The sequence below is a fragment of the Dipodomys merriami genome, unplaced genomic scaffold, assembly GCF_024711535.1.
Source record: "Dipodomys merriami isolate MVZ:Mamm:240054 unplaced genomic scaffold, mDipMer1.0.p SCAF_33, whole genome shotgun sequence".
In the NCBI taxonomy this organism is placed as follows: domain Eukaryota; kingdom Metazoa; phylum Chordata; class Mammalia; order Rodentia; family Heteromyidae; genus Dipodomys; species Dipodomys merriami.
Window position 1 is genome coordinate 8550203 of NW_027204826.1, and position 21477 is coordinate 8571679.

A 21477-nucleotide genomic window follows, 5' to 3' on the forward strand; every position below is an offset into this window, starting at 1 on the left:
TGGCCTAGACCCAGCCGGCCCAAGGCCTGCCCACTCTGCCTATCCTGGCCAGACCATGCAAGCATCCACCGGCTTGCCTCGACTGCCACAGTCCCGCTAACGGTCTGCTAGTGCTTTGGGCAAGGACCCGCACCCACACCTCCGTCGCACCCCACGGGCCAACCGCGGGACTCCTCAGCCTCCTCCCCACAGGCCTGCGCAACCTGCGCTGCCGGCGGGGGACACTAAGGGCACAAGCGCCCGCCACCATCACACCGCACACCCTGCCCAAGGCTGTCCCCAGACCAGGAAGAAAACTCAGGGGACAGTCTCTGCCCAGGCCCCACACTCTGCCTCAAGTCAATCCTGGGCCTGGCCGCACCGCGCTCTGCACCCCCGGGGGTGGATTCCCCCAAAGGGCCCGGGCGATTGAAACCGCACACACACCCCCCTCCCGGCCCCCCAATGCACCAAATGCGCCTGCAGGGGACCAGAGCACATAATGACCACAGGGCCCAAACCAGCCCCACTGTAGCTCCCTGCCCGCCCGCCCGCCCGCCAGCCCCATTGGGACCTCAGCCCTGGCCACTGCCACCCGACAAACCTACCCCCCCCTGCACTGCGCACTCCTCCCACTCCCCGAATGCCAACAGGGACCCAATCCTCTCCTAGCTGGCTCCACTGTCCGCCCCAAGGCGGGCTCTCCTTCCCCATACCCTCAACGCGGAACCTCTGGGCAGCCAGACTTGGTCTCTGGGAGACCAACACCAAGCCTGCGGGGGTGGGCTAACCCAAACCTCGGCCACGCGCACCTCGTGCCACAAGACCTCAACACCACACACTCGTCTCCTGAGGGCACGGTCCTGGGGATCCAATCACCAAGCGCACATCTGCCAAACACCTAGGCGCCTCCTCCTCTTCCTACCCGGGGACACAAGCCACCCACCGGCTGCCCCGTCACAGCCCAGCCGGCCAGAGGCCAGGGATGCCCATCGCGGGCACACGCTGGGCGTGGCCTCCATCCATCCAACCAAACTGCCCCACAGAGCGAGCGTGCTCCCAACCCACAGCAAGCCCAGGATGGCAGTGTCTGAGTGCCAGCGAGGCGGTCTTCAGCCAGCGCCCCGCAGGTGCAAAGAATGTGTGCGACTGCAACTCGGGCCCCGCTCCTACACTGCCTGACTCTGGACCTCAGTCACGATGACAACGACGGTTATAGAGTTTTCACTCATTTTGTTCAGCTTCCAAGGAATGTTATTTTGGGGAGTCATCATCGATCCAAGCACACCCGCTGGGCGCCAAGCAGCACACGGCACGCTGGGTGCCAGCACCTCGGGGCAGGCCAAGCTCCAACCCACACCGAGGACAGTGGGACACCCTCGGCCACAGCCAGGCTTACCTCCCTCTCTCCTCGGGGCCGACGCACTGTCCACGGCGGGTCACGACGCAGCAGGCCGGGCGGCTCGCGCCCCTTCAAGGCTACACGGCTCTCTGGGCCTGGCTGCCAACCCGAGGCCCCGCTGACCGAAGGTCTCCTGGGAAATCAGCGCCTGGGAGCCAAAAGCAATCAAGAGGGCCGTTGAGAAAAGAACCAAGGCCAATGGCTGACCCGTCACGCAAAACTCCCGCCCTGCCCTAGCTCCACAGCTCTCTTTCACTCTCCTATCCCACCCTCACAGGGCTTGTCTGGCCCATGAGCACAACAGCTCCTAGGAAGGCAAGCAAAACTTGGGGCCCATTAGTCGCACAGGATGTGTGTGCGAACGTGTGTGTGAGCGGGCGCACGTGCGTGTGTGGTCGTGTGCCTGTGCCTGGGGGTTGGGGTTTCTTTGTGCAAGTGTGAGACGGTGGTGGTGAAGGGATTGGTTGTTGGGAGTCTATGCGTTGCGGTGTGTCCAAGGCAGCCGTTTGCGGGTGTATGCCTTTCAAACGCTGCCTGTTGGTCCCCTGGACAAGGGACTGGCAGCCCGACGGCGCCCACGCGGCCCAAGACCACGGAGTCGGCAAGCAGGGCAAGGATGTGCTACTAACTGGTTGGCTGGCAGCTCTAGACACTTGAGCAGAAGCGAGACCCAGACGAGTCGGCCAAACCTCGGCCTCACAGGCAAGCCCCACTGGAGAAAGGAACGGTGAGTGCCAGGGCCCACTGCGATGGCCGGCTACCTGTCTAGGGCTGCCGCCCGTGCTGGGGCACAAATGCGTGTGAGGGAAAGGCCTTCCTGGCTCCTACACTAGCTGGCTCGTGCAAAAAGTGCCGGACCTCAGTCACCGATGAGCGGAGACGGGAGTGAGTTTTCACTCATTTTGTTCAGCTTTTCCAAGGAATGTTTTTTTGGGGAATCATCATCGATCCAAGCACAGGCTCTGGGCGCCGAGCGGGACCCGGCCCGCGGGGCGCGAGCAGCACTGGCCAGGACATTTGCCGCAACGCCAAATGGCAAGCCTTGAGCAGCTCCCACCCACACCAAGGACCACCACGGACCCCCCTTGGGCCCAGTAAGGCTCACCTCTCTCTCCCAGGGGCCGATGCACTGTCCACGGCGGGACAGGGAGCAGGCCGGGCGGCTCGCGCCCCTTCAAGGCTACACTGCTCCCTGGGCCTGGCATGCACTCCGAGGTCCCGAAATCAGCGCCTGGGGACCAAGAACAATCAAGAGCGCCTTTGAGGAAAAGGAACAAGGCCAAGGGCTGACCCGTCACGCCAACTCCCAGCTTGCCCCAGCTCCACAGCTATCTGTCTTCTGCTTTCCGGTGCCACCCTCCTCAAGGGTTTGCGGCACGACCATGCGCCTGTGACAGCGCTCGGGGTCTCCCAAGCCAGATGAGGGGGCCCGTGGGTGGGGGCATGCGTGCCTGTGTTGCGTGTGTCTGTTCGTGGGTGTGCGGGTGTGCGGGTTTCGCGTGGGCGTCAGGTTGGTGTGGGCCAGCTACCCTGACCCACTACCCAGTCCTGTGTAGTGTCGCAGGACCACGCCTTGAAATCTCTGCCCGCCACCTGCACACATCCATGCAGCGTCTGCCACTCAAAGCCCGTCTCCTTTCACCAGCATCGTCGTACCGCCAACAGGGCCCAAGGGGCCCCCGCGCTAAGCTGCTTCTCCTTCAACCCTCCTGCACGGACTCTGCCAAGCCGTCTGCCCGCTGTCGGGGGAGGACTGGGGACGCCTCTGAGCCGCCTGCTGATGGCAGGCTCCTCGGAGCCCCAATTCACAAGGCCCTGCCCAACACAGAGAAACACAGAGCCTGCCCAATGTCCCCCCGACACGAAGCCATGACTGCCCTACTGGCCTAGACCCAGCCGGCCCAAGGCCTGCCCACTCTGCCTATCCTGGCCAGACCATGCAAGCATCCACCGGCTTGCCTCGACTGCCACAGTCCCGCTAACGGTCTGCTAGTGCTTTGGGCAAGGACCCGCACCCACACCTCCGTCGCACCCCACGGGCCAACCGCGGGACTCCTCAGCCTCCTCCCCACAGGCCTGCGCAACCTGCGCTGCCGGCGCGGGACAAGCGCCCGCCACCATCACACCGCACGCCCTGCCCAAGGCTGTCCCCAGACCAGGAAGAAAACTCAGGGGACAGTCTCTGCCCAGGCCCCACACTCTGCCTCAAGTCAATCCTGGGCCTGGCCGCACCGCGCTCTGCACCCCCGGGGGTGGATTCCCCCAAAGGGCCCGGGCGATTGAAACCGCACACACACCCCCCTCCCGGCCCCCCAATGCACCAAATGCGCCTGCAGGGGACCAGAGCACATAATGACCACAGGGCCCAAACCAGCCCCACTGTAGCTCCCTGCCCGCCCGCCCGCCCGCCCGCCCCATTGGGACCTCAGCCCTGGCCACTGCCACCCGACAAACCTACCCCCCCCCCCTGCACTGCGCACTCCTCCCACTCCCCGAATGCCAACAGGGACCCAATCCTCTCCTAGCTGGCTCCACTGTCCGCCCCAAGGCGGGCTCTCCTTCCCCATACCCTCAACGCGGAACCTCTGGGCAGCCAGACTTGGTCTCTGGGAGACCAACACCAAGCCTGCGGGGGTTGGCTAACCCAAACCTCGGCCACACGCACCTCGGGCCACAAGACCTCAACACCACACACTCGTCTCCTGAGGGCACGGTCCTGGGGATCCAATCACCAAGCGCACATCTGCCAAACACCTAGGCGCCTCCTCCTCTTCCTACCCGGGGACACAAGCCACCCACCGGCTGCCCCGTCACAGCCCAGCCGGCCAGAGGCCAGGGATGCCCATCGCGGGCACACGCTGGGCGTGGCCTCCATCCATCCAACCAAACTGCCCCACAGAGCGAGCGTGCTCCCAACCCACAGCAAGCCCAGGATGGCAGTGTCTGAGTGCCAGCGAGGCGGTCTTCAGCCAGCGCCCCGCAGGTGCAAAGAATGTGTGCCACTGCAACTCGGGCCCCGCTCCTACACTGCCTGACTCTGGACCTCAGTCACGATGAGAACGACGGTTATAGAGTTTTCACTCATTTTGTTCAGCTTCCAAGGAATGTTATTTTGGGGAGTCATCATCGATCCAAGCACACCCGCTGGGCGCCAAGCAGCACACGGCACGCTGGGTGCCAGCAGCTCGGGGCAGGCCAAGCTCCAACCCACACCGAGGACAGTGGGACCCCCTCGGCCACAGCCAGGCTTACCTCCCTCTCTCCTCGGGGCCGACGCACTGTCCACGGCGGGTCACGACGCAGCAGGCCGGGCGGCTCGCGCCCCTTCAAGGCTACACGGCTCTCTGGGCCTGGCTGCCAACCCGAGGCCCCGCTGACCGAAGGTCTCCTGGGAAATCAGCGCCTGGGAGCCAAGAGCAATCAAGAGGGCCGTTGAGAAAAGAACCAAGGCCAATGGCTGACCCGTCACGCAAAACTCCCGCCCTGCCCTAGCTCCACAGCTCTCTTTCACTCTCCTATCCCACCCTCACAGGGCTTGTCTGGCCCATGAGCACAACAGCTCCTAGGAAGGCAAGCAAAACTTGGGGCCCATTAGTCGCACAGGATGTGTGTGCGAACGTGTGTGTGAGCGGGCGCACGTGCGTGTGTGGTCGTGTGCCTGTGCCTGGGGGTTGGGGTTTCTTTGTGCAAGTGTGAGACGGTGGTGGTGAAGGGATTGGTTGTTGGGAGTCTATGCGTTGCGGTGTGTCCAAGGCAGCCGTTTGCGGGTGTATGCCTTTCAAACGCTGCCTATTGGTCCCCTGGACAAGGGACTGGCAGCCCGACGGCGCCCACGCGGCCCAAGACCACGGAGTCGGCAAGCAGGGCAAGGATGTGCTACTAACTGGTTGGCTGGCAGCTCTAGACACTTGAGCAGAAGCGAGACCCAGACGAGTCGGCCAAACCTCGGCCTCACAGGCAAGCCCCACTGGAGAAAGGAACGGTGAGTGCCAGGGCCCACTGCGATGGCCGGCTACCTGTCTAGGGCTGCCGCCCGTGCTGGGGCACAAATGCGTGTGAGGGAAAGGCCTTCCTGGCTCCTACACTAGCTGGCTCGTGCAAAAAGTGCCGGACCTCAGTCACCGATGAGCGGAGACGGGAGTGAGTTTTCACTCATTTTGTTCAGCTTTTCCAAGGAATGTTTTTTTGGGGAATCATCATCGATCCAAGCACAGGCTCTGGGCGCCGAGCGGGACCCGGCCCGCGGGGCGCGAGCAGCACTGGCCAGGACATTTGCCGCAACGCCAAATGGCAAGCCTTGAGCAGCTCCCACCCACACCAAGGACCACCACGGACCCCCCTTGGGCCCAGTAAGGCTCACCTCTCTCTCCCAGGGGCCGATGCACTGTCCACGGCGGGACAGGGAGCAGGCCGGGCGGCTCGCGCCCCTTCAAGGCTACACTGCTCCCTGGGCCTGGCATGCACTCCGAGGTCCCGAAATCAGCGCCTGGGGACCAAGAACAATCAAGAGCGCCTTTGAGGAAAAGGAACAAGGCCAAGGGCTGACCCGTCACGCCAACTCCCAGCTTGCCCCAGCTCCACAGCTATCTGTCTTCTGCTTTCCGGTGCCACCCTCCTCAAGGGTTTGCGGCACGACCATGCGCCTGTGACAGCGCTCGGGGTCTCCCAAGCCAGATGAGGGGGCCCGTGGGTGGGGGCATGCGTGCCTGTGTTGCGTGTGTGTCTGTTCGTGGGTGTGCGGGTGTGCGGGTTTCGCGTGGGCGTCAGGTTGGTGTGGGCCAGCTACCCTGACCCACTACCCAGTCCTGTGTAGTGTCGCAGGACCACGCCTTGAAATCTCTGCCCGCCACCTGCACACATCCATGCAGCGTCTGCCACTCAAAGCCCGTCTCCTTTCACCAGCATCGTCGTACCGCCAACAGGGCCCAAGGGGCCCCCGCGCTAAGCTGCTTCTCCTTCAACCCTCCTGCACGGACTCTGCCAAGCCGTCTGCCCGCTGTCGGGGGAGGACTGGGGACGCCTCTGAGCCGCCTGCTGATGGCAGGCTCCTCGGAGCCCCAATTCACAAGGCCCTGCCCAACACAGAGAAACACAGAGCCTGCCCAATGTCCCCCCGACACGAAGCCATGACTGCCCTACTGGCCTAGACCCAGCCGGCCCAAGGCCTGCCCACTCTGCCTATCCTGGCCAGACCATGCAAGCATCCACCGGCTTGCCTCGACTGCCACAGTCCCGCTAACGGTCTGCTAGTGCTTTGGGCAAGGACCCGCACCCACACCTCCGTCGCACCCCACGGGCCAACCGCGGGACTCCTCAGCCTCCTCCCCACAGGCCTGCGCAACCTGCGCTGCCGGCGGGGGACAAGCGCCCGCCACCATCACACCGCACGCCCTGCCCAAGGCTGTCCCCAGACCAGGAAGAAAACTCAGGGGACAGTCTCTGCCCAGGCCCCACACTCTGCCTCAAGTCAATCCTGGGCCTGGCCGCACCGTGCTCTTCACCCCCGGGGGTGGATTCCCCCAAAGGGCCCGGGCGATTGAAACCGCACACACACCCCCCTCCCGGCCCCCCAATGCACCAAATGCGCCTGCAGGGGACCAGAGCACATAATGACCACAGGGCCCAAACCAGCCCCACTGTAGCTCCCTGCCCGCCCGCCCGCCCGCCCGCCCGCCCCATTGGGACCTCAGCCCTGGCCACTGCCACCCGACAAACCTACCCCCCCCCCTGCACTGCGCACTCCTCCCACTCCCCGAATGCCAACAGGGACCCAATCCTCTCCTAGCTGGCTCCACTGTCCGCCCCAAGGCGGGCTCTCCTTCCCCATACTCTCAACGCGGAACCTCTGGGCAGCCAGACTTGGTCTCTGGGAGACCAACACCAAGCCTGCGGGGGTGGGCTAACCCAAACCTCGGCCACACGCACCTCGGGCCACAAGACCTCAACACCACACACTCGTCTCCTGAGGGCACGGTCCTGGGGATCCAATCACCAAGCGCACATCTGCCAAACACCTAGGCGCCTCCTCCTCTTCCTACCCGGGGACACAAGCCACCCACCGGCTGCCCCGTCACAGCCCAGCCGGCCAGAGGCCAGGGATGCCCATCGCGGGCACACGCTGGGCGTGGCCTCCATCCATCCAACCAAACTGCCCCACAGAGCGAGCGTGCTCCCAACCCACAGCAAGCCCAGGATGGCAGTGTCTGAGTGCCAGCGAGGCGGTCTTCAGCCAGCGCCCCGCAGGTGCAAAGAATGTGTGCGACTGCAACTCGGGCCCCGCTCCTACACTGCCTGACTCTGGACCTCAGTCACGATGAGAACGACGGTTATAGAGTTTTCACTCATTTTGTTCAGCTTCCAAGGAATGTTATTTTGGGGAGTCATCATCGATCCAAGCACACCCGCTGGGCTCCAAGCACACCCGCTGGGCGCCAAGCAGCACACGGCACGCTGGGCGCCAGCAGCTCGGGGCAGGCCATGCTCCAACCCACACCGAGGACAGTGGGACCCCCTCGGCCACAGCCAGGCTTACCTCCCTCTCTCCTCGGGGCCGACGCACTGTCCACGGCGGGTCACGACGCAGCAGGACGGGCGGCTCGCGCCCCTTCAAGGCTACACGGCTCTCTGGGCCTGGCTGCCAACCCGAGGCCCCGCTGACCGAAGGTCTCCTGGGAAATCAGCGCCTGGGAGCCAAGAGCAATCAAGAGGGCCGTTGAGAAAAGAACCAAGGCCAATGGCTGACCCGTCACGCAAAACTCCCGCCCTGCCCTAGCTCCACAGCTCTCTTTCACTCTCCTATCCCACCCTCACAGGGCTTGTCTGGCCCATGAGCACAACAGCTCCTAGGAAGGCAAGCAAAACTTGGGGCCCATTAGTCGCACAGGATGTGTGTGCGAACGTGTGTGTGAGCGGGCGCACGTGCGTGTGTGGTCGTGTGCCTGTGCCTGGGGGTTGGGGTTTCTTTGTGCAAGTGTGAGACGGTGGTGGTGAAGGGATTGGTTGTTGGGAGTCTATGCGTTGCGGTGTGTCCAAGGCAGCCGTTTGCGGGTGTATGCCTTTCAAACGCTGCCTGTTGGTCCCCTGGACAAGGGACTGGCAGCCCGACGGCGCCCACGCGGCCCAAGACCACGGAGTCGGCAAGCAGGGCAAGGATGTGCTACTAACTGGTTGGCTGGCAGCTCTAGACACTTGAGCAGAAGCGAGACCCAGACGAGTCGGCCAAACCTCGGCCTCACAGGCAAGCCCCACTGGAGAAAGGAACGGTGAGTGCCAGGGCCCACTGCGATGGCCGGCTACCTGTCTAGGGCTGCCGCCCGTGCTGGGGCACAAATGCGTGTGAGGGAAAGGCCTTCCTGGCTCCTACACTAGCTGGCTCGTGCAAAAAGTGCCGGACCTCAGTCACCGATGAGCGGAGACGGGAGTGAGTTTTCACTCATTTTGTTCAGCTTTTCCAAGGAATGTTTTTTTGGGGAATCATCATCGATCCAAGCACAGGCTCTGGGCGCCGAGCGGGACCCGGCCCGCGGGGCGCGAGCAGCACTGGCCAGGACATTTGCCGCAACGCCAAATGGCAAGCCTTGAGCAGCTCCCACCCACACCAAGGACCACCACGGACCCCCCTTGGGCCCAGTAAGGCTCACCTCTCTCTCCCAGGGGCCGATGCACTGTCCACGGCGGGACAGGGAGCAGGCCGGGCGGCTCGCGCCCCTTCAAGGCTACACTGCTCCCTGGGCCTGGCATGCACTCCGAGGTCCCGAAATCAGCGCCTGGGGACCAAGAACAATCAAGAGCGCCTTTGAGGAAAAGGAACAAGGCCAAGGGCTGACCCGTCACGCCAACTCCCAGCTTGCCCCAGCTCCACAGCTATCTGTCTTCTGCTTTCCGGTGCCACCCTCCTCAAGGGTTTGCGGCACGACCATGCGCCTGTGACAGCGCTCGGGGTCTCCCAAGCCAGATGAGGGGGCCCGTGGGTGGGGGCATGCGTGCCTGTGTTGCGTGTGTGTCTGTTCGTGGGTGTGCGGGTGTGCGGGTTTCGCGTGGGCGTCAGGTTGGTGTGGGCCAGCTACCCTGACCCACTACCCAGTCCTGTGTAGTGTCGCAGGACCACGCCTTGAAATCTCTGCCCGCCACCTGCACACATCCATGCAGCGTCTGCCACTCAAAGCCCGTCTCCTTTCACCAGCATCGTCGTACCGCCAACAGGGCCCAAGGGGCCCCCGCGCTAAGCTGCTTCTCCTTCAACCCTCCTGCACGGACTCTGCCAAGCCGTCTGCCCGCTGTCGGGGGAGGACTGGGGACGCCTCTGAGCCGCCTGCTGATGGCAGGCTCCTCGGAGCCCCAATTCACAAGGCCCTGCCCAACACAGAGAAACACAGAGCCTGCCCAATGTCCCCCCGACACGAAGCCATGACTGCCCTACTGGCCTAGACCCAGCCGGCCCAAGGCCTGCCCACTCTGCCTATCCTGGCCAGACCATGCAAGCATCCACCGGCTTGCCTCGACTGCCACAGTCCCGCTAACGGTCTGCTAGTGCTTTGGGCAAGGACCCGCACCCACACCTCCGTCGCACCCCACGGGCCAACCGCGGGACTCCTCAGCCTCCTCCCCACAGGCCTGCGCAACCTGCGCTGCCGGCGGGGGACAAGCGCCCGCCACCATCACACCGCACGCCCTGCCCAAGGCTGTCCCCAGACCAGGAAGAAAACTCAGGGGACAGTCTCTGCCCAGGCCCCACACTCTGCCTCAAGTCAATCCTGGGCCTGGCCGCACCGCGCTCTGCACCCCCGGGGGTGGATTCCCCCAAAGGGCCCGGGCGATTGAAACCGCACACACACCCCCCTCCCGGCCCCCCAATGCACCAAATGCGCCTGCAGGGGACCAGAGCACATAATGACCACAGGGCCCAAACCAGCCCCACTGTAGCTCCCTGTCCGCCCGCCCGCCCGCCCGCCCGCCCCATTGGGACCTCAGCCCTGGCCACTGCCACCGACAAACCTACCCCCCCCCCTGCACTGCGCACTCCTCCCACTCCCCGAATGCCAACAGGGACCCAATCCTCTCCTAGCTGGCTCCACTGTCCGCCCCAAGGCGGGCTCTCCTTCCCCATACCCTCAACGCGGAACCTCTGGGCAGCCAGACTTGGTCTCTGGGAGACCAACACCAAGCCTGCGGGGGTGGGCTAACCCAAACCTCGGCCACACGCACCTCGGGCCACAAGACCTCAACACCACACACTCGTCTCCTGAGGGCACGGTCCTGGGGATCCAATCACCAAGCGCACATCTGCCAAACACCTAGGCGCCTCCTCCTCTTCCTACCCGGGGACACAAGCCACCCACCGGCTGCCCCGTCACAGCCCAGCCGGCCAGAGGCCAGGGATGCCCATCGCGGGCACACGCTGGGCGTGGCCTCCATCCATCCAACCAAACTGCCCCACAGAGCGAGCGTGCTCCCAACCCACAGCAAGCCCAGGATGGCAGTGTCTGAGTGCCAGCGAGGCGGTCTTCAGCCAGCGCCCCGCAGGTGCAAAGAATGTGTGCCACTGCAACTCGGGCCCCGCTCCTACACTGCCTGACTCTGGACCTCAGTCACGATGAGAACGACGGTTATAGAGTTTTCACTCATTTTGTTCAGCTTCCAAGGAATGTTATTTTGGGGAGTCATCATCGATCCAAGCACACCCGCTGGGCGCCAAGCAGCACACGGCACGCTGGGCGCCAGCAGCTCGGGGCAGGCCAAGCTCCAACCCACACTGAGGACAGTGGGACCCCCTCGGCCACAGCCAGGCTTACCTCCCTCTCTCCTCGGGGCCGACGCACTGTCCACGGCGGGTCACGACGCAGCAGGCCGGGCGGCTCGCGCCCCTTCAAGGCTACACGGCTCTCTGGGCCTGGCTGCCAACCCGAGGCCCTGCTGACCGAAGGTCTCCTGGGAAATCAGCGCCTGGGAGCCAAGAGCAATCAAGAGGGCCGTTGAGAAAAGAACCAAGGCCAATGGCTGACCCGTCACGCAAAACTCCCGCCCTGCCCTAGCTCCACAGCTCTCTTTCACTCTCCTATCCCACCCTCACAGGGCTTGTCTGGCACATGAGCACAACAGCTCCTAGGAAGGCAAGCAAAACTTGGGGCCCATTAGTCGCACAGGATGTGTGTGCGCGCGTGTGTGTGAACGGGCGCACGTGCGTGTGTGGTCGTGTGCCTGTGCCTGGGGGTTGGGGTTTCTTTGTGCAAGTGTGAGACGGTGGTGGTGAAGGGATTGGTTGTTGGGAATCTATGCGTTGCGGTGTGTCCAAGGCAGCCGTTTGCGGGTGTATGCCTTTCAAACGCTGCCTATTGGTCCCCTGGACAAGGGACTGGCAGCCCGACGGCGCCCACGCGGCCCAAGACCACGGAGTCGGCAAGCAGGGCAAGGATGTGCTACTAACTGGTTGGCTGGCAGCTCTAGACACTTGAGCAGAAGCGAGACCCAGACGAGTCGGCCAAACCTCGGCCTCACAGGCAAGCCCCACTGGAGAAAGGAACGGTGAGTGCCAGGGCCCACTGCGATGGCCGGCTACCTGTCTAGGGCTGCCGCCCGTGCTGGGGCACAAATGCGTGTGAGGGAAAGGCCTTCCTGGCTCCTACACTAGCTGGCTCGTGCAAAAAGTGCCGGACCTCAGTCACCGATGAGCGGAGACGGGAGTGAGTTTTCACTCATTTTGTTCAGCTTTTCCAAGGAATGTTTTTTTGGGGAATCATCATCGATCCAAGCACAGGCTCTGGGCGCCGAGCGGGACCCGGCCCGCGGGGCGCGAACAGCACTGGCCAGGACATTTGCCGCAACGCCAAATGGCAAGCCTTGAGCAGCTCCCACCCACACCAAGGACCACCACGGACCCCCCTTGGGCCCAGTAAGGCTCACCTCTCTCTACCCCGGGGCCGATGCACTGTCCACGGCGGGACAGGGAGCAGGCCGGGCGGCTCGCGCCCCTTCAAGGCTACACTGCTCCCTGGGCCTGGCATGCACTCCGAGGTCCCGAAATCAGCGCCTGGGGACCAAGAACAATCAAGAGCGCCTTTGAGGAAAAGGAACAAGGCCAAGGGCTGACCCGTCACGCCAACTCCCAGCTTGCCCCAGCTCCACAGCTATCTGTCTTCTGCTTTCCGGTGCCACCCTCCTCAAGGGTTTGCGGCACGACCATGCGCCTGTGACAGCGCTCGGGGTCTCCCAAGCCAGATGAGGGGGCCCGTGGGTGGGGGCATGCGTGCCTGTGTTGCGTGTGTGTCTGTTCGTGGGTGTGCGGGTGTGCGGGTTTCGCGTGGGCGTCAGGTTGGTGTGGGCCAGCTACCCTGACCCACTACCCAGTCCTGTGTAGTGTCGCAGGACCACGCCTTGAAATCTCTGCCCGCCACCTGCACACATCCATGCAGCGTCTGCCACTCAAAGCCCGTCTCCTTTCACCAGCATCGTCGTACCGCCAACAGGGCCCAAGGGGCGCCCGCGCTAAGCTGCTTCTCCTTCAACCCTCCTGCACGGACTCTGCCAAGCCGTCTGCCCGCTGTCGGGGGAGGACTGGGGACGCCTCTGAGCCGCCTGCTGATGGCAGGCTCCTCGGAGCCCCAATTCACAAGGCCCTGCCCAACACAGAGAAACACAGAGCCTGCCCAATGTCCCCCCGACACGAAGCCATGACTGCCCTACTGGCCTAGACCCAGCCGGCCCAAGGCCTGCCCACTCTGCCTATCCTGGCCAGACCATGCAAGCATCCACCGGCTTGCCTCGACTGCCACAGTCCCGCTAACGGTCTGCTAGTGCTTTGGGCAAGGACCCGCACCCACACCTCCGTCGCACCCCACGGGCCAACCGCGGGACTCCTCAGCCTCCTCCCCACAGGCCTGCGCAACCTGCGCTGCCGGCGGGGGACAAGCGCCCGCCACCATCACACCGCACGCCCTGCCCAAGGCTGTCCCCAGACCAGGAAGAAAACTCAGGGGACAGTCTCTGCCCAGGCCCCACACTCTGCCTCAAGTCAATCCTGGGCCTGGCCGCACCGCGCTCTGCACCCCCGGGGGTGGATTCCCCCAAAGGGCCCGGGCGATTGAAACCGCACACACACCCCCCTCCCGGCCCCCCAATGCACCAAATGCGCCTGCAGGGGACCAGAGCACATAATGACCACAGGGCCCAAACCAGCCCCACTGTAGCTCCCTGCCCGCCCGCCCGCCCGCCCGCCCGCCCCATTGGGACCTCAGCCCTGGCCACTGCCACCGACAAACCTACCCCCCCCCCTGCACTGCGCACTCCTCCCACTCCCCGAATGCCAACAGGGACCCAATCCTCTCCTAGCTGGCTCCACTGTCCGCCCCAAGGCGGGCTCTCCTTCCCCATACCCTCAACGCGGAACCTCTGGGCAGCCAGACTTGGTCTCTGGGAGACCAACACCAAGCCTGCGGGGGTGGGCTAACCCAAACCTCGGCCACACGCACCTCGGGCCACAAGACCTCAACACCACACACTCGTCTCCTGAGGGCACGGTCCTGGGGATCCAATCACCAAGCGCACATCTGCCAAACACCTAGGCGCCTCCTCCTCTTCCTACCCGGGGACACAAGCCACCCACCGGCTGCCCCGTCACAGCCCAGCCGGCCAGAGGCCAGGGATGCCCATCGCGGGCACACGCTGGGCGTGGCCTCCATCCATCCAACCAAACTGCCCCACAGAGCGAGCGTGCTCCCAACCCACAGCAAGCCCAGGATGGCAGTGTCTGAGTGCCAGCGAGGCGGTCTTCAGCCAGCGCCCCGCAGGTGCAAAGAATGTGTGCGACTGCAACTCGGGCCCCGCTCCTACACTGCCTGACTCTGGACCTCAGTCACGATGAGAACGACGGTTATAGAGTTTTCACTCATTTTGTTCAGCTTCCAAGGAATGTTATTTTGGGGAGTCATCATCGATCCAAGCACACCCGCTGGGCGCCAAGCAGCACACGGCACGCTGGGCGCCAGCAGCTCGGGGCAGGCCAAGCTCCAACCCACACCGAGGACAGTGGGACCCCCTCGGCCACAGCCAGGCTTACCTCCCTCTCTCCTCGGGGCCGACGCACTGTCCACGGCGGGTCACGACGCAGCAGGCCGGGCGGCTCGCGCCCCTTCAAGGCTACACGGCTCTCTGGGCCTGGCTGCCAACCCGAGGCCCTGCTGACCGAAGGTCTCCTGGGAAATCAGCGCCTGGGAGCCAAGAGCAATCAAGAGGGCCGTTGAGAAAAGAACCAAGGCCAATGGCTGACCCGTCACGCAAAACTCCCGCCCTGCCCTAGCTCCACAGCTCTCTTTCACTCTCCTATCCCACCCTCACAGGGCTTGTCTGGCACATGAGCACAACAGCTCCTAGGAAGGCAAGCAAAACTTGGGGCCCATTAGTCGCACAGGATGTGTGTGCGCGCGTGTGTGTGAACGGGCGCACGTGCGTGTGTGGTCGTGTGCCTGTGCCTGGGGGTTGGGGTTTCTTTGTGCAAGTGTGAGACGGTGGTGGTGAAGGGATTGGTTGTTGGGAATCTATGCGTTGCGGTGTGTCCAAGGCAGCCGTTTGCGGGTGTATGCCTTTCAAACGCTGCCTATTGGTCCCCTGGACAAGGGACTGGCAGCCCGACGGCGCCCACGCGGCCCAAGACCACGGAGTCGGCAAGCAGGGCAAGGATGTGCTACTAACTGGTTGGCTGGCAGCTCTAGACACTTGAGCAGAAGCGAGACCCAGACGAGTCGGCCAAACCTCGGCCTCACAGGCAAGCCCCACTGGAGAAAGGAACGGTGAGTGCCAGGGCCCACTGCGATGGCCGGCTACCTGTCTAGGGCTGCCGCCCGTGCTGGGGCACAAATGCGTGTGAGGGAAAGGCCTTCCTGGCTCCTACACTAGCTGGCTCGTGCAAAAAGTGCCGGACCTCAGTCACCGATGAGCGGAGACGGGAGTGAGTTTTCACTCATTTTGTTCAGCTTTTCCAAGGAATGTTTTTTTGGGGAATCATCATCGATCCAAGCACAGGCTCTGGGCGCCGAGCGGGACCCGGCCCGCGGGGCGCGAGCAGCACTGGCCAGGACATTTGCCGCAACGCCAAATGGCAAGCCTTGAGCAGCTCCCACCCACACCAAGGACCACCACGGACCCCCCTTGGGCCCAGTAAGGCTCACCTCTCTCTCCCCGGGGCCGATGCACTGTCCACGGCGGGACAGGGAGCAGGCCGGGCGGCTCGCGCCCCTTCAAGGCTACACTGCTCCCTGGGCCTGGCATGCACTCCGAGGTCCCGAAATCAGCGCCTGGGGACCAAGAACAATCAAGAGCGCCTTTGAGGAAAAGGAACAAGGCCAAGGGCTGACCCGTCACGCCAACTCCCAGCTTGCCCCAGCTCCACAGCTATCTGTCTTCTGCTTTCCGGTGCCACCCTCCTCAAGGGTTTGCGGCACGACCATGCGCCTGTGACAGCGCTCGGGGTCTCCCAAGCCAGATGAGGGGGCCCGTGGGTGGGGGCATGCGTGCCTGTGTTGCGTGTGTGTCTGTTCGTGGGTGTGCGGGTGTGCGGGTTTCGCGTGGGCATCAGGTTGGTGTGGGCCAGCTACCCTGACCCACTACCCAGTCCTGTGTAGTGTCGCAGGACCACGCCTTGAAATCTCTGCCCGCCACCTGCACACATCCATGCAGCGTCTGCCACTCAAAGCCCGTCTCCTTTCACCAGCATCGTCGTACCGCCAACAGGGCCCAAGGGGCGCCCGCGCTAAGCTGCTTCTCCTTCAACCCTCCTGCACGGACTCTGCCAAGCCGTCTGCCCGCTGTCGGGGGAGGACTGGGGACGCCTCTGAGCCGCCTGCTGATGGCAGGCTCCTCGGAGCCCCAATTCACAAGGCCCTGCCCAACACAGAGAAACACAGAGCCTGCCCAATGTCCCCCCGACACGAAGCCATGACTGCCCTACTGGCCTAGACCCAGCCGGCCCAAGGCCTGCCCACTCTGCCTATCCTGGCCAGACCATGCAAGCATCCACCGGCTTGCCTCGACTGCCACAGTCCCGCTAACGGTCTGCTAGTGCTTTGGGCAAGGACCCGCACCCACACCTCCGTCGCACCCCACGGGCCAACCGCGGGACTCCTCAGCCTCCTCCCCACAGGCCTGCGCAACCTGCGCTGCCGGCGGGGGACAAGCGCCCGCCACCATCACACCGCACGCCCTGCCCAAGGCTGTCCCCAGACCAGGAAGAAAACTCAGGGGACAGTCTCTGCCCAGGCCCCACACTCTGCCTCAAGTCAATCCTGGGCCTGGCCGCACCGCGCTCTGCACCCCCGGGGGTGGATTCCCCCAAAGGGCCCGGGCGATTGAAACCGCACACACACCCCCCTCCCGGCCCCACAATGCACCAAATGCGCCTGCAGGGGACCAGAGCACATAATGACCACAGGGCCCAAACCAGCCCCACTGTAGCTCCCTGCCTGCCCGCCTGCCCGCCCGCCCGCCCGCCCCATTGGGACCTCAGCCCTGGCCACTGCCACCCGACAAACCTACCCCCCCCCCCTGCACTGCGCACTCCTCCCACTCCCCGAATGCCAACAGGGACCCAATCCTCTCCTAGCTGGCTCCACTGTCCGCCCCAAGGCGGGCTCTCCTTCCCCATACCCTCAACGCGGAACCTCTGGGCAGCCAGACTTGGTCTCTGGGAGACCAACACCAAGCCTGCGGGGGTGGGCTAACCCAAACCTCGGCCACACGCACCTCGGGCCACAAGACCTCAACACCACACACTCGTCTCCTGAGGGCACGTTCCTGGGGATCCAATCACCAAGCGCACATCTGCCAAACACCTAGGCGCCTCCTCCTCTTCCTACCCGGGGACACAAGCCACCCACCGGCTGCCCCGTCACAGCCCAGCCGGCCAGAGGCCAGGGATGCCCATCGCGGGCACACGCTGGGCGTGGCCTCCATCCATCCAACCAAACTGCCCCACAGAGCGAGCGTGCTCCCAACCCACAGCAAGCCCAGGATGGCAGTGTCTGAGTGCCAGCGAGGCGGTCTTCAGCCAGCGCCCCGCAGGTGCAAAGAATGTGTGCGACTGCAACTCGGGCCCCGCTCCTACACTGCCTGACTCTGGACCTCAGTCACGATGAGAACGACGGTTATAGAGTTTTCACTCATTTTGTTCAGCTTCCAAGGAATGTTATTTTGGGGAGTCATCATCGATCCAAGCACACCCGCTGGGCGCCAAGCAGCACACGGCACGCTGGGCGCCAGCAGCTCGGGGCAGGCCAAGCTCCAACCCACACCGAGGACAGTGGGACCCCCTCGGCCACAGCCAGGCTTACCTCCCTCTCTCCTCGGGGCCGACGCACTGTCCACGGCGGGTCACGACGCAGCAGGCCGGGCGGCTCGCGCCCCTTCAAGGCTACACGGCTCTCTGGGCCTGGCTGCCAACCCGAGGCCCCGCTGACCGAAGGTCTCCTGGGAAATCAGCGCCTGGGAGCCAAGAGCAATCAAGAGGGCCGTTGAGAAAAGAACCAAGGCCAATGGCTGACCCGTCACGCAAAACTCCCGCCCTGCCCTAGCTCCACAGCTCTCTTTCACTCTCCTATCCCACCCTCACAGGGCTTGTCTGGCCCATGAGCACAACAGCTCCTAGGAAGGCAAGCAAAACTTGGGGCCCATTAGTCGCACAGGATGTGTGTGCGCGCGTGTGTGTGAACGGGCGCACGTGCGTGTGTGGTCGTGTGCCTGTGCCTGGGGGTTGGGGTTTCTTTGTGCAAGTGTGAGACGGTGGTGGTGAAGGGATTGGTTGTTGGGAATCTATGCGTTGCGGTGTGTCCAAGGCAGCCGTTTGCGGGTGTATGCCTTTCAAACGCTGCCTGTTGGTCCCCTGGACAAGGGACTGGCAGCCCGACGGCGCCCACGCGGCCCAAGACCACGGAGTCGGCAAGCAGGGCAAGGATGTGCTACTAACTGGTTGGCTGGCAGCTCTAGACACTTGAGCAGAAGCGAGACCCAGACGAGTCGGCCAAACCTCGGCCTCACAGGCAAGCCCCACTGGAGAAAGGAACGGTGAGTGCCAATGCCCACTGCGATGGCCGGCTACCTGTCTAGGGCTGCCGCCCGTGCTGGGGCACAAATGCGTGTGAGGGAAAGGCCTTCCTGGCTCCTACACTAGCTGGCTCGTGCAAAAAGTGCCGGACCTCAGTCACCGATGAGCGGAGACGGGAGTGAGTTTTCACTCATTTTGTTCAGCTTTTCCAAGGAATGTTTTTTTGGGGAATCATCATCGATCCAAGCACAGGCTCTGGGCGCCGAGCGGGACCCGGCCCGCGGGGCGCGAGCAGCACTGGCCAGGACATTTGCCGCAACGCCAAATGGCAAGCCTTGAGCAGCTCCCACCCACACCAAGGACCACCACGGACCCCCCTTGGGCCCAGTAAGGCTCACCTCTCTCTACCCCGGGGCCGATGCACTGTCCACGGCGGGACAGGGAGCAGGCCGGGCGGCTCGCGCCCCTTCAAGGCTACACTGCTCCCTGGGCCTGGCATGCACTCCGAGGTCCCGAAATCAGCGCCTGGGGACCAAGAACAATCAAGAGCGCCTTTGAGGAAAAGGAACAAGGCCAAGGGCTGACCCGTCACGCCAACTCCCAGCTTGCCCCAGCTCCACAGCTATCTGTCTTCTGCTTTCCGGTGCCACCCTCCTCAAGGGTTTGCGGCACGACCATGCGCCTGTGACAGCGCTCGGGGTCTCCCAAGCCAGATGAGGGGGCCCGTGGGTGGAGGCATGCGTGCCTGTGTTGCGTGTGTGTCTGTTCGTGGGTGTGCGGGTGTGCGGGTTTCGCGTGGGCGTCAGGTTGGTGTGGGCCAGCTACCCTGACCCACTACCCAGTCCTGTGTAGTGTCGCAGGACCACGCCTTGAAATCTCTGCCCGCCACCTGCACACATCCATGCAGCGTCTGCCACTCAAAGCCCGTCTCCTTTCACCAGCATCGTCGTACCGCCAACAGGGCCCAAGGGGCGCCCGCGCTAAGCTGCTTCTCCTTCAACCCTCCTGCACGGACTCTGCCAAGCCGTCTGCCCGCTGTCGGGGGAGGACTGGGGACGCCTCTGAGCCGCCTGCTGATGGCAGGCTCCTCGGAGCCCCAATTCACAAGGCCCTGCCCAACACAGAGAAACACAGAGCCTGCCCAATGTCCCCCCGACACGAAGCCATGACTGCCCTACTGGCCTAGACCCAGCCGGCCCAAGGCCTGCCCACTCTGCCTATCCTGGCCAGACCATGCAAGCATCCACCGGCTTGCCTCGACTGCCACAGTCCCGCTAACGGTCTGCTAGTGCTTTGGGCAAGGACCCGCACCCACACCTCCGTCGCACCCCACGGGCCAACCGCGGGACTCCTCAGCCTCCTCCCCACAGGCCTGCGCAACCTGCGCTGCCGGCGGGGGACAAGCGCCCGCCACCATCACACCGCACGCCCTGCCCAAGGCTGTCCCCAGACCAGGAAGAAAACTCAGGGGACAGTCTCTGCCCAGGCCCCACACTCTGCCTCAAGTCAATCCTGGGCCTGGCCGCACCGCGCTCTGCACCCCCGGGGGTGGATTCCCCCAAAGGGCCCGGGCGATTGAAACCGCACACACACCCCCCTCCCGGCCCCACAATGCACCAAATGCGCCTGCAGGGGACCAGAGCACATAATGACCACAGGGCCCAAACCAGCCCCACTGTAGCTCCCTGCCCGCCCGCCCGCCCGCCCGCCCGCCCCATTGGGACCTCAGCCCTGGCCACTGCCACCCGACAAACCTACCCCCCCCCCTGCACTGCGCACTCCTCCCACTCCCCGAATGCCAACAGGGACCCAATCCTCTCCTAGCTGGCTCCACTGTCCGCCCCAAGGCGGGCTCTCCTTCCCCATACCCTCAACGCGGAACCTCTGGGCAGCCAGACTTGGTCTCTGGGAGACCAACACCAAGCCTACGGGGGTGGGCTAACCCAAACCTCGGCCACACGCACCTCGGGCCACAAGACCTCAACACCACACACTCGTCTCCTGAGGGCACGTTCCTGGGGATCCAATCACCAAGCGCACATCTGCCAAACACCTAGGCGCCTCCTCCTCTTCCTACCCGGGGACACAAGCCACCCACCGGCTGCCCCGTCACAGCCCAGCCGGCCAGAGGCCAGGGATGCCCATCGCGGGCACACGCTGGGCGTGGCCTCCATCCATCCAACCAAACTGCCCCACAGAGCGAGCGTGCTCCCAACCCACAGCAAGCCCAGGATGGCAGTGTCTGAGTGCCAGCGAGGCGGTCTTCAGCCAGCGCCCCGCAGGTGCAAAGAATGTGTGCGACTGCAACTCGGGCCCCGCTCCTACACTGCCTGACTCTGGACCTCAGTCACGATGAGAAAGACGGTTATAGAGTTTTCACTCATTTTGTTCAGCTTCCAAGGAATGTTATTTTGGGGAGTCATCATCGATCCAAGCACACCCGCTGGGCGCCAAGCAGCACACGGCACGCTGGGCGCCAGCAGCTCGGGGCAGGCCAAGCTCCAACCCACACCGAGGACAGTGGGACCCCCTCGGCCACAGCCAGGCTTACCTCCCTCTCTCCTCGGGGCCGACGCACTGTCCACGGCGGGTCACGACGCAGCAGGCCGGGCGGCTCGCGCCCCTTCAAGGCTACACGGCTCTCTGGGCCTGGCTGCCAACCCGAGGCCCCGCTGACCGAAGGTCTCCTGGGAAATCAGCGCCTGGGAGCCAAGAGCAATCAAGAGGGCCGTTGAGAAAAGAACCAAGGCCAATGGCTGACCCGTCACGCAAAACTCCCGCCCTGCCCTAGCTCCACAGCTCTCTTTCACTCTCCTATCCCACCCTCACAGGGCTTGTCTGGCCCATGAGCACAACAGCTCCTAGGAAGGCAAGCAAAACTTGGGGCCCATTAGTCGCACAGGATGTGTGTGCGCGCGTGTGTGTGAACGGGCGCACGTGCGTGTGTGGTCGTGTGCCTGTGCCTGGGGGTTGGGGTTTCTTTGTGCAAGTGTGAGACGGTGGTGGTGAAGGGATTGGTTGTTGGGAATCTATGCGTTGCGGTGTGTCCAAGGCAGCCGTTTGCGGGTGT

General features: G+C 64.0%; 13 non-coding genes across 13 annotated transcripts; all 13 read right to left on the bottom strand.

Moving 5' to 3' along the window:
* Window positions 1-1165: 1165 nt before the first annotated feature.
* On the bottom strand, window positions 1166-1259 carry LOC138842209 (small nucleolar RNA SNORD116). Its single transcript, XR_011376659.1, has one exon. It is a non-coding gene; the product is annotated as a small nucleolar RNA SNORD116 (small nucleolar RNA).
* A 976-nt stretch (window positions 1260-2235) lies between these two features.
* LOC138842190 (small nucleolar RNA SNORD116) lies at window positions 2236-2332 on the bottom strand. Its single transcript, XR_011376641.1, has one exon. It is a non-coding gene; the product is annotated as a small nucleolar RNA SNORD116 (small nucleolar RNA).
* A 2088-nt stretch (window positions 2333-4420) lies between these two features.
* On the bottom strand, window positions 4421-4514 carry LOC138842169 (small nucleolar RNA SNORD116). Its single transcript, XR_011376621.1, has one exon. It is a non-coding gene; the product is annotated as a small nucleolar RNA SNORD116 (small nucleolar RNA).
* Window positions 4515-5490: 976 nt separating this feature from the next.
* On the bottom strand, window positions 5491-5587 carry LOC138842191 (small nucleolar RNA SNORD116). Its single transcript, XR_011376642.1, has one exon. It is a non-coding gene; the product is annotated as a small nucleolar RNA SNORD116 (small nucleolar RNA).
* Window positions 5588-7680: 2093 nt separating this feature from the next.
* On the bottom strand, window positions 7681-7774 carry LOC138842170 (small nucleolar RNA SNORD116). Its single transcript, XR_011376622.1, has one exon. It is a non-coding gene; the product is annotated as a small nucleolar RNA SNORD116 (small nucleolar RNA).
* A 996-nt stretch (window positions 7775-8770) lies between these two features.
* On the bottom strand, window positions 8771-8867 carry LOC138842192 (small nucleolar RNA SNORD116). Its single transcript, XR_011376643.1, has one exon. It is a non-coding gene; the product is annotated as a small nucleolar RNA SNORD116 (small nucleolar RNA).
* Window positions 8868-10959: 2092 nt separating this feature from the next.
* LOC138842172 (small nucleolar RNA SNORD116) lies at window positions 10960-11053 on the bottom strand. Its single transcript, XR_011376624.1, has one exon. It is a non-coding gene; the product is annotated as a small nucleolar RNA SNORD116 (small nucleolar RNA).
* Window positions 11054-12029: 976 nt separating this feature from the next.
* LOC138842193 (small nucleolar RNA SNORD116) lies at window positions 12030-12126 on the bottom strand. The gene has a single exon (XR_011376644.1). It is a non-coding gene; the product is annotated as a small nucleolar RNA SNORD116 (small nucleolar RNA).
* A 2093-nt stretch (window positions 12127-14219) lies between these two features.
* LOC138842173 (small nucleolar RNA SNORD116) lies at window positions 14220-14313 on the bottom strand. Its single transcript, XR_011376625.1, has one exon. It is a non-coding gene; the product is annotated as a small nucleolar RNA SNORD116 (small nucleolar RNA).
* Window positions 14314-15289: 976 nt separating this feature from the next.
* On the bottom strand, window positions 15290-15386 carry LOC138842195 (small nucleolar RNA SNORD116). Its single transcript, XR_011376646.1, has one exon. It is a non-coding gene; the product is annotated as a small nucleolar RNA SNORD116 (small nucleolar RNA).
* A 2098-nt stretch (window positions 15387-17484) lies between these two features.
* On the bottom strand, window positions 17485-17578 carry LOC138842174 (small nucleolar RNA SNORD116). Its single transcript, XR_011376626.1, has one exon. It is a non-coding gene; the product is annotated as a small nucleolar RNA SNORD116 (small nucleolar RNA).
* Window positions 17579-18554: 976 nt separating this feature from the next.
* Window positions 18555-18651, bottom strand: LOC138842196 (small nucleolar RNA SNORD116). Its single transcript, XR_011376647.1, has one exon. It is a non-coding gene; the product is annotated as a small nucleolar RNA SNORD116 (small nucleolar RNA).
* A 2094-nt stretch (window positions 18652-20745) lies between these two features.
* On the bottom strand, window positions 20746-20839 carry LOC138842206 (small nucleolar RNA SNORD116). Its single transcript, XR_011376656.1, has one exon. It is a non-coding gene; the product is annotated as a small nucleolar RNA SNORD116 (small nucleolar RNA).
* Between the last annotated feature and the right edge of the window lie 638 nt (window positions 20840-21477).